Source organism: Podarcis gaigeae (assembly GCF_964106915.1).
Source record: "Podarcis gaigeae genome assembly, chromosome: 8".
Lineage (NCBI taxonomy): Eukaryota > Metazoa > Chordata > Lepidosauria > Squamata > Lacertidae > Podarcis > Podarcis gaigeae.
This window is the reverse complement of record NC_139684.1, coordinates 44,583,772-44,595,251: the sequence shown is the minus strand read 5'-3', so window position 1 is coordinate 44,595,251 and position 11,480 is coordinate 44,583,772.

Sequence of the window (11,480 nt, the reverse complement as noted above, 5' to 3'; positions counted from 1 at the left end):
AGAATTAACAGGACACCAGGGGCAATATTTTTTTATAATCATAGACATTTAATAGTTGTGCTCTTAGGTATTCTTATAGCAGTGAGGCCTATAAAAAGCAAAAGGAAGTTTTGCTTGACTGAAACTATGGGTTGCTTTGTTGCTCTTGACTGAACTCCATTGCCCTTCATGGTACATATATTTTTGTTCCAATCGATCCTCTTCAGAGTTGTACCTGATGTATTATAAATCTGACTTTGCACAATAAAATAAAAAAAGGTTCAACCTAATTGTAATCTACCCTCACTCATTTTCCTGCTGATCTATAATGTTGATGCTGTGATATATTTCCGAAGCTGCCCTCTCTTCATCAAAATAAATGAGAAATGGGGGAGGGATTCAAGCACATACCATGAATTTAGGTTTGTGCAATTGAAGTGGATTAAAGTGTTCTGCTGCTCTAGTACAACAAATTCACTTTAACAAATAATCTGACTTTTTGCCCTTTGGAAACAGGCAAGAAAATGCATTGAAAGGTGTAGGATGAACAAATAACTAACAAGAAGATGCAGAAACACCTGCAAGCAAATCAGGAAGAATAAATAGACCTGCTGGGTCTACCTGACAAACTGTGGAAACAGGAAACACAATAGTACCTGCTTAACATTTTCCTAAAGGAGGATGGGGAGACACAAAACTGCAGGCAGACTTTCAGGCTGTGCCCACACCAGACATTAAACACATTCCGCCAAAGAATCCTGGGAACTGTAGTTTGTTAAGGGGGCTGGATATTGTAGTTCTCACAGTAAACTATGTTTCCTAGTATTCTTTGGGAGGGGTGCGTGCTTTAAATATGTAAGTAGCTGTAGTTTATATTTCTGACAATAATGTTCGTCTCATAAAGAACCCTCTTAATTAAAGTTCTGAAGAACTGCAGGGCTCCCGAGTTAGAAAATCTCAGCTTTTTTATGAACATGAAAAGATGCCTTATATTGATTCATTCCATCGGTCCGTCTTGCTCAGCATTGTCTCACAGCCTTTCTTAACCTTGTGTTCCCAGATGTTGCTGGCCTACAACTCCCATCATCCCTGACCACTGATCGTGCTAGCTAGGGATGGTGGGACTTGTAGTCCAACCACAGCTGGGGACCCAAGACAGAGAAAGGCTGGACTCCATGCTGACTGACAGTGGCTCTCCTGAGTATCAGGCAGGGATCTTTTTCATCTCTACCTAGAGATGCTGGGGATTGAAGCTGGGGTCTTCTGGGTGTAAAGCACATGCTGTTCTACTGACCCATGTCCTTTCCTACCATGCTCTTTTCACCCTTGTTCCCCTAGGCTCCAGACGGTCAGCCACTGTCTCTGCTATATAGGTGACTTCTGTATACTGGAGGTGTACAGCAAGTACTAATAAAAATGGATAATTAAAAAGCTAGTTTGCACATGCCATCTAGTGGCCTTGGTTGACCTAGGCAGCAATTTTATGCCCTTACAGTGGCACTTCTAGTTATGAACTTCATTCGTTCCGGAGGTCTGTTCTTAAGCTGAAACTGTTCTTATCCTGAGGCACGCTTTCGCTAATGGGGCCTCCCGCTGCTCGCGGCATCTGGCGTGCGATTTCCGTTCACATCCTGGGGCAAAGTTCGCAACCAGGAGCAGCTACTTCCGGGTTAGCGGAGCTCGTAACCTGAAGCGTTCGTAACCAGAGGTACCACTGTAGTTGAGAGTAAGTCCCCATGTATGCAATATATTTTAAACAGCACCATACCACTTTAAACAATCATGGCTTTCCCTCCGATAATCCTGGGAACTGTAGAGTGCCCTTTGACCATTGCTGCTTGGGGCTGATGGGAGCTGGGAGTCCAACAACCCCTAGGGGGTCACAGGTTCCCCACTCTTGCTTTTTGAGGATAGAGATCAATCCAAATTGGGGTTGTCTAAGAACCTCCTTTGTTCCTGAGAATTCACAGCTGGCAATTCAGCTAGCTGTACACTTGTAACACTTGAGACAATATTGAAAGTTGCTTTTGAATCCTTTCATGTGCCGAGAGTTGAAGGAGGTGTTGCTAGACATGCCGTCTCTCTTGTGGCACAACAAGCGATCATGTGGGGCTCATTCCAGGTGTGACTGATCAGGAAATGGGTGCAAGTGACAAAGTACAGCGAAGCGACTTGCACCGGTGGGGTTTCAAAGTTGCACAAAGGTTGAGGAGATAGATACAACATGAAAGCAATCCAGAGGCTGCACGATAAGGCCATATGATAAGTCTCTTATCACATAGCTCCTTGTAAAGGCTTTCAGCAACACCCTTCTTCACTTCTGAAGGTATTTCAGGTCATTCTGGATAATAATAAAAAAATACTGTGCTGTGCCATAGGCAACACTTTCACTTCTAAGTTCCCAACGTACTTGCTGGGAAATGAGGACTGTTGAAATCTTTGAGGGTTCTCTTTCAGTAGGGATGGTGCAGAAATTCAGTTCACATTTAAGTGTGAACTTACCTAACTCACACTTTCTGAAGCAAAATGTGAACTGAAACACAGCCATCCTTGAAAATTCAAAAAGGTTTCCAAATTTTGCAGTGCAGTTGTCCAACAAAGTAATGTGTTTGAAAATGCATATACTAGGATAAAGTGTGCATTTAAATGCTTATGTTAATGAACATAATATACTCTGTATATTGCATTGTATGAGGGAAATTTGCTTCGCAAAAATATGTCTTTTAGGAGGAATTACATGCAAAAGTGTGTGTATTAGGAGAAGAAACCAGCACTGGTTTCATGAAGACTGTTTGAAAATAAATACCGTATTTTTCGCTCTATAAGACGCACCAGACCACAAGATGCACCTGGTTTTTGGAGGAGAAAAACAAAACAAAAAAATATTCTGAATCTCAGAAGCTAGAACAGCAAGAGGGATCGCTGCGCAGTGAAAGCAGCAATCCCTCTTGCTGTTCTGGCTTCTGGGATAGTTACGCAGCCTGCGTTTGCTCCATAAGATGCACACACATTTCCCCTTACTTTTTAGGAGGGAAAAAGTGAGTCTTATAGAGCAAAAAATACGGTAAATTGCAAACTGATGTGGAAATGTGGAGAACTGAACCTAACATTGCAAAAATGTAACATTTCAAGACTGATTGTTTCACTCACCCACAGCTTTAAGTGGAAGTAACAGAAACTGAGCACTGAATCATTATTACCAGGGTTGAGGTGACTCTCAGCTATGTCACATAATGAGTTGTGAACCGGCAGTGACAGAAAGAGATACTGGGTTTGTGGTGGATAGCTCAATGAATATGTTGGATCAGTGTGCAAATGGCTCTAAAAGGGCAGATTCTATGTTAGGCATCATTAGAAAAGGAATTGAAAATAAAAGTACTGATATCATAATGCTGTTACTTGGCTGGACTGTGTATCAAGCTAGAAAAAGAAGGTTATGGGAATAGCTGCCACATGTCAGCTGACTATGTATGTGAAGTGTGAATACTTTGATGAGTAAAGGAAGGTAAACAAGTTAATACCAGAAGGGTACGTAGCTGGTGCATATGCATGAAAGGACAGGGAATTAAATTTACGGGACTGAAACTAAAATTAAAGGGCAACTCAGTAGTGAAGGAAAATAAAGTTGTATTTTGACCACTGGCACTTAGATGCAATATCTTGTCCCTTCTGTATTTACTCTGTTTGAAATTTGTTTGCGTTTCTGGGACCACAGGATTTGCTCTCTGTTTTTTATTCTCAAGGTTCAAAGGTAGATTCTGCTCTAGTAAAAGTGGATAATGTTTTGCTGTGACCTATGGCTGGCACGTAGAGCCAGCCTGTCTGGGTTGCCCATTCTCATATTTATGGAAAAATTGGCCTTGTGCATTTATTAAAATACTAATCTGTCAGTAACTGTGTGTGATTGCAAATTTACAACTAGAAGTGGTACTGGACGTATCCACTGCCTGTAGTAGGGAGTGTGTGGCACTGTGGTCTAAACCACTGAGCCTCTTGGGCTTGCTGATCGGAAGGTTGGCAGTTCGAATCTGTGCAATTGGATGAGCTCCTGTTGCTCTGTTCCAACTCCTGCCAACCTAGCAGTTCGAAAGCACACTAGTGCAAGTAGATAAATAGGTACCACTGTGGTGGGAAGGTTAACAGTGTTTCCGTGCACTCTGGCTACATTCACAGTGTTTCATTGCGCCAGAAGTGGTTTAGTCATGCTGGCCACATGACCTAGAAAGCTGTCTGTGGACAAACGCTGGCTCCCTCTACCTGAAGCGAGATGAGCGCTGCACCCCATACTCACTTTTGACTGAATTTTACTGTCCAGGAATCATTTACCTTTACTGCCTGCAGTAGGGTATAGAAATGTGGCGATAAATGACTGCTGGAAACTGTTCCTCCTGTTTATTTAACATTTATCCTGATTTACTTGCACAAAACGTATGCAAAGGTTAGACTGCATCAAAGCTATACAGTACTGAGCATTTGTTATTATTTGTTTGGGGGAGGTAATACAAACCTGTCCATTTTGCACTGTCTGAAATAATACACAAACAAAAACACAGCCATCCCTCAAATCTTGCACTTTTTTGGATTTTACAATGCAGTTCTCCAATGAAAAGAGCTATACAAAAATGTGAATGCTAGAGTAAAGTGTGCATATACTGGTGGGAAAAAATGCATTCTTTTAGCAAAAACTCTGCACAAAAGATATGTACATTGGGATAAATGCACACTGAAAGGCTGATGAATTTTCATGGAGACATTAAAAAAATATTGCAAATGTGGAAATGAGGAGAACTGAACAGAAGATTGCAAAAATGAGAAGTAGAGATAAATGAAAATGGACAGATTTGCCCATTCTTAATCCTGATTTGCATTCAAGGTTTTTATATACATGTTTGAGTTCACCATTTCTTCCTTCTACACTTTTCAGTGCATTCCTCCATCGCTTGCATAACTGCAAAAAATAAATAAATCTGTTTTGTTTTTGTTTGTTTGTTATTTTAGATTTGTTGTGTTAGGGCAACAGAGCATGTTAATCTGCTTTAATTGCGCAAACCTAAATCTACTCTGTGTGCATAAATCCTTTCTGCAAAATATTGACAGTCTGGTGGCTGAATGTGTCCCTATAGCTGTTGGCTGGCCAGACGCCAAAGAGGGCAGGGCCCTTGCACTTTCAGCAGCTGTGTAGAAATTTGAGCCTGTGTAGCTTGTCATGTAAGCTGCACCCATTGAAATTCCCCCTCCTCCACAATTATTAAAAGTGCATGAGCTCTGTCCTCTGCTGCTTCTGCTTGCCTCCAAGGTAATTCAGGCTGCAATCCTATACAAATTTACCTAGCAGTAAATTCTGTTGAACTCACTGGGATTTACTTATGAGAAGATATTTGTAAGATTGCATTTTTAGAGTTTCATCTCTCCCCCACCCCCTGGCACTGCTTTTGAAATTGTTAAACGAGAAAGTTAGGGTGTGTGACTTAGGGTGGAGTAGTGTTAAACTAGTTTTGTCCTGGGCAGAAATAGATTGGTTCTTTCAAAGGCATCCTCCTCCCTGTCCTCTTTTTTTAATGCATAGTTTGTTATTTTTCAAAACAACTGTACAAATAATGCAGATGACATGTTTATATTTTTATTGAGGATAATGTGGGAATATAGTTATTTGCAAAAGGTAAGTACAAACAGATTTTTCTTGTCTAGCAGAACGCTTCTTTTTTACATTGGGCTTGGTGGATATCTTCTTTTATGAACTACACAACCACCCTGCCACAAAAGTTTATTTACTACGGTATTGCCATTAGCTCCTGAATTGCCTTTTGTGTTTTCCTGAATATGATTTATTACATACTTAGGGAAACGGGAAGGGGCCTTTTTGGATGAGTAACGTATTTTTCCTTGTATAACACCCCTCCATGTATAAGACGCCCCCTATTTTGGGGGACTTCAAATTGAGAAAATGGGAGGAGATTGCCTGGAGTTATTGAGCTTTTTGGGGGGAGGATTGCCCAGACAGCGTCTGTCCCCTTGCCCGCCCTACGGCCACAGCAACTGCCAGTCAACACCAGTCCTTGCCGCAGCCACCAGTAACGCAACCTATAGCCAATGACAATCTCCAGCTCGCAGCAGCAACCAATCCCACGTCCCCAAAATGCACTAACTGTGTATAAGACGACCCACAATTTTGAACTTAATTCTTTAATAAAAAAAAACCTAGTCTTGTACACGGAAAAGTACAGTAAGTTGATTAATTCCAACAAGCTCCTGGCTGTCTGTTGTTTTGTGTTTTGTTTACCTTGCTCAATTTTTAGTTGAAAAGGCATGATCCTAATGAGAATGAGTAAGTTATCTGTTTCCTGAACGCTGAGTTTACTTTTAGAATAAGATTTTATTGTCTGAGCAGAACCCCTGCAGGTGATACTAGACTTTGCTAATAACCCAGGATTAGTGTACTGATCTTTACATTAAGAATTAAGAAGTTGGAATATTTATTCATCCCTTTCAGGATATGTCTAAGATAACAACCATCACCAGGGTCAATATAGTTCATTTAAGGGTATATTTTATATCAGGTTATGCCCCTTGGTGGGGCAGCTTAACCCTCCAAGGCCTGGGGGAAGTGTACCCAGATGCCTCCTGCTCTGCAAGGTCCTGGTTTAATGTCAAATCATTGCCCTTACCAAATTTACCATCCTGCTCCATATTTAAATATGAGTGTCTAAAAATCATGACTACACAGGAAAACATTATGTGCCCAACTTCAGTGGAACGAACATCAGATCTCTGAAGATGTCAGCATTTCTGTGCACTATGGACTGTATCAGTACGAAATTTATATTCAGTGTTAAATATGGGTATTGGTAGTTTTCTGTAACTCAAGGTTGTGGACCAGGAGAAGACTGTGGATGCTTTTGCCAGTTTGGTGCAGTTTAGGGCTGCCGTATGTCCAGATTTACCAAGATTTCCAAGGTGGAATTGACATCTGAGGGGAATTTCTGAAAGGCAGCGCTTTGTTCTGGATCTTAGGCAAGGTTTTTACCTTTTGAAATCCTAGTTGTGCTTGGAAAGCTTGTCTTAAAAAGGGATTTGTTCCAGTTCCAATACCTTTCTCATGAGGTCAACCTGGCAAGGTTTGCTGGGGCAGGTTGTTGAAGAAACAAAAGTGGATAATGGCCTGGTTTGTTTGATAATGGCAAGCCATGACAGTGCAGCCTCTGTAGCTTTTGGGGTAGGATTACTGTTGGCCTGGTGTAAACAATAGAGAAATGTGCCTTTTGCAGTGAGCTTGAGAAACGGAGGTTGCCAGGGTGATGGCGGGCAGGGGCGGGATACTGGAAGCTGAAGGGGAGGGGTTGTTTGCTGCAAGTGCTGCTGGGAAGGATGGAGAGCAGAACTCCATGTGGGGACTGAAGGGCAGCAGTCATGCCTGCTGGCTGGAGCAGGCTGTTACAGAGAGACACTGGGATGGCATTTAGGATGCCTCTGAATCCAATGCTGAGCTGCTAGGAAGGACAAGTCCTTCAGGATGTGAACGCTCTGTAATCCCTCCATCTAGGTGCAGGTTGTATATATGTCCAAGCAGGTCATATATCATAAAAACACCACAGTCTTTGTTTTGCCTCATTGCCCCCAAAGGGAACACAGACCCTGGCAAGGGTGCCTGATACCCTTGGAATCTCGTACTGCCGATGGAGATGGGGTGGCGAGTTATTACTCCATTTTAACTTCTGTGTGCAGACAGCCTTGAAATCTCCCCTCCAGCCACCTTTCCGCTCCAGTTCCTACCTACAAATCTTTTTTTGGAATGATGTGTGCTTTTTATAGAATTGCCCTGTTATTAATTGAGGTTAATCACAGAGACTTATCTATTTTCGGACAGTTCAATTCCAGTAAACTATTTAAGGGAGTAATCTGGATTAGCAACATAGTATAAATGAACACTTTCGTAAAAATCAGTTAGGTAATAGCCTGGCAGGTAAGAGTATGAGCTGTGAGCCAGGAAGCTTTTGCTTCAAAATTTTGCTTTAGTCATGAACTACTGGGCAGATATAATGAAGTCACTATTTCTCAGGTTCAACCCCCTGTCTTCAATATGGAGATAATAAGACCTGCTCCGCAAGGGTGTTATAAGGGTTAGTAAATACGTGTTTGCATTGCATTCAGGAGTAATGCAAATCAGGAGTAATACCTGTGGCTCTCCAGATGTTGCTGAACTACAACTCCCATAACTATTTATTTTTAATTGTGCTGCGATTTCATATAAAAATATCAAAGTAATTTACAACCATTATATCTATACAATAAAAACCACATAAAGTGTGAAACTCACATTATGATCAGCTAAGTATTACAGATGATGTCTTCATTATTAATTAAGTTAGCTATATTCAGGGTTGCAGCCTTGGTTGAGAATTCATTGGTCAGTAAACTTTTGCTCACTTCATGCTGATAGAAATCTGGTTGTACATAGGCACAAATGATTTCAGTATGGAAATTGGGGAGATGACATATATGATGGTGGAGAAAGTGAACTGGGGGATGATTTTCTCTCTCTCCCCCCTCTCATAACACCGATGAGGTTCATCCAGAGAAATTGGCAAGAGAAAGTACTTCTTCACACAACACCTAATTAACTTGGGGAATTTGCAGCCACAGGATGTGGTCAGCTGGCTTAGAAGGCTTTAACAGGCTTAGACAAATTCATGGAGGATAGAGCAATCAGTGGTTATTTTCCATAATAGCTAAATGGAAATATCCCAAAGGTTACTGGGGGAGGGCGAGGATGTAGGAGAGCTTTGGCCTCCTCACCCTGCTTATGGTGCTTCCTAGAGGCACCTGGTCAGTCACTGTTAGAACAGGATGCTGGACAGAGACTTTGTACAACATCATCATTATTCACAATTTATTTATTCTTTTAGCAATTATCAGTTCTCAACAAAACTAAATTTTAAAAAATCACCTCATATCATGTTATGCAAATAAATGTAAATTAACATAAACCGGAAATATTTCTTCTAAAAAATTCAAAACCTACATGAATTTGCTTTTGCAGGACATATTTCCTTGACTATATTGTATAAAAGCCAGCCAGTTTTCCTAGAATGTGTTTCTGTATCCACTTGCCATTTTTGCTCTGAAACAATATTTTTGCCATTATAGCCAAATCCCAAACATTATTAAGCCATTCTTCCCAGCGAGGGAGTAATGTAACTTTCCAGTTTTGTGCCAATAACATCCTTGTAGCTTTTAATAAATAGGAAATTTCCTTATTTTTGTTTTAATAAGATAAATGACATATAGTTCAGCAATATCAATACAGGATCTAAGAGTATTTCATATATCAATATTTTTGTCATCAATCTAATAATCACCTTCCAATATCTTTCTGAATAACTCCATGGCCACCACATATGTCCCATTCTCTGTTTTGCACGCCCTCAACATATTGTTCGGAGTTTGGTGGAGGTTGAAGAACTGGTCAGGCAAGTTTCTTTGAAGACAAAGACCAGCTGGCCACTTTAGTGCCTGGATCAGAACTTTAAAGGGATGAGCTGGGTTACAATTAGCTGTGTCTACATGAGCTATCATAACTGTTGTTACTTAAAGTTTTCAGCGGTGGTCCTCCACTTGTGGAATGCTCTCCCCAGGGAGACACACCTGGCACCATCTTTTGTTAAAGGCACCAAAGACCTTTCTCTTTGCCAAGGCTTTCATTCCTTACTTTTTCAGGGATAGGATCTGTCTTCTATCTGTTCTCAACCTGTGGGACCCCAGATTTTGATGGACTACAACTCCCATCATCCCTGAGCTCTGGCCTTGCTAGCTAGGGGTGATGGGAGTTGTACTTCAACAACATCTGGGGACCCACAGGTTGAGAAAGGCTGGATGGGACCTGACTTCTATCTGTACAAATGTGTTTTTTAGGCCTTTATGAATTATGCTTAACTGGTTTTTATGTAAGTTGCCTTGAGTCACTTTTGTGGAAAAGTTTTTAACAAATATAAACAACAACATCATCATTAAGTGTTTGCTGATACAGTGGTGTAGCGTGGGTTGTCAGCACCCAGGGCAAGGCAAGTAATTTGTGCCCCCTAACCTGTGGATTTGCGCCCCCTAACCCCCAGATGTTGCGCCCAGTGCGGCCGCCCCCCCCTGCACCCCCCACACTACGCCACTGTGCTGATAAGAGGACAACATGTTCATGCTAGTCACCAGACGTTCAGCATTATCTGAGATCAATCTGTGGGTAAAAAAGACTTCCAGCATTTATTAGACTTGGTCTGTCCTCCAGGTGACTTTCACACAGTACACTTCGTTCATATCTATTGTCTGTCTGCTTGGGGCAGACAGCTATTGGAATGATACAGGTCAATGGGCAGGCACTGTGTGGAAGAACTTTTCATTGGAGCTGGAGATTTTACAGTGATATTCGGGTATGTTTCTGCCTTATGCACCTCTAAAAGAAATGAAGGTTGTTTAAGGTAGTTGTTCCTATCTGTGCTGTGGCTTCGTGCGACAATCTCATGCTGTTCTTTTTAAAGGAATAAATATAGGAAGCTGCCTTACTCAACTGGAACATTTGATCCATCTTCCTCAGTAACAGAAGTGGGAATCCAGGGTTTCAGGCAGGTGTCTGTCCAGCCTGTCACAGAGCGAATCACTTTTGGAAACTGGGGTTATTAGGCTGTGTTATTGAAAGTGTTATAATTGTGTGTGGCTTGATCTCATGCTGGATCAGCACAGCAGTATTTCTGGAAATAAACACAAACTGGACTGCCATCAGCACTAATGAATTTCTCTGCACATGAAAAGAAAGAAAAAACACTTTGCACGTTTTGACTGATTAAATTTTTACTGTAATTGTATCTTACATCAAAAGTGGTTTGTTAAATGACAAATGGAAGAAAACTGAGTGCATTGAAAATGTCCTCTTACCTAAACATCCTAATATGCAATAACAACAAAGTGTTTTGTTTGGCATAAGCTTTTGTGGATGAGAGTCTACTTCATAAGTTGCGTGATCCTAACATGCAGCTATTACAACAACAGTATTTTATTATCTGGTGATCTGTTACTCATACATTATTGGTTGTATGCAACTCTGAGTAGACCCATTGAAATTAATACACACGACTAACTTAGGTCAATTCATTTCTATGGGTGTACTCTGAGTAGAACTTAGTTGGAATGACCCCAGTTAGTTTTGATGTGGCTCGTGAGCATCCATTGTAATTTCCAGATTAAAAAAATATATAAAAGAGAAGGTTAAAGAAATATATAAAATGCACAGGCCAGAAGCAAACAGGACCACAGCACAGGAACAATGCTATTCTACCAGCTGGATTTATATGCTTTTATAATTTTATTATAAAAAGTAAACTATTCTCAAATGATTTTTGCCTTTTATCTTTACAGATAGTAAATAGACTTGGCCAGGAAGTGCTCCTGTCCTTGAGGAATGAGCTGAACACTTACTGGTAACTGTCACCACCAACATTTTATATATGTAGACAGTT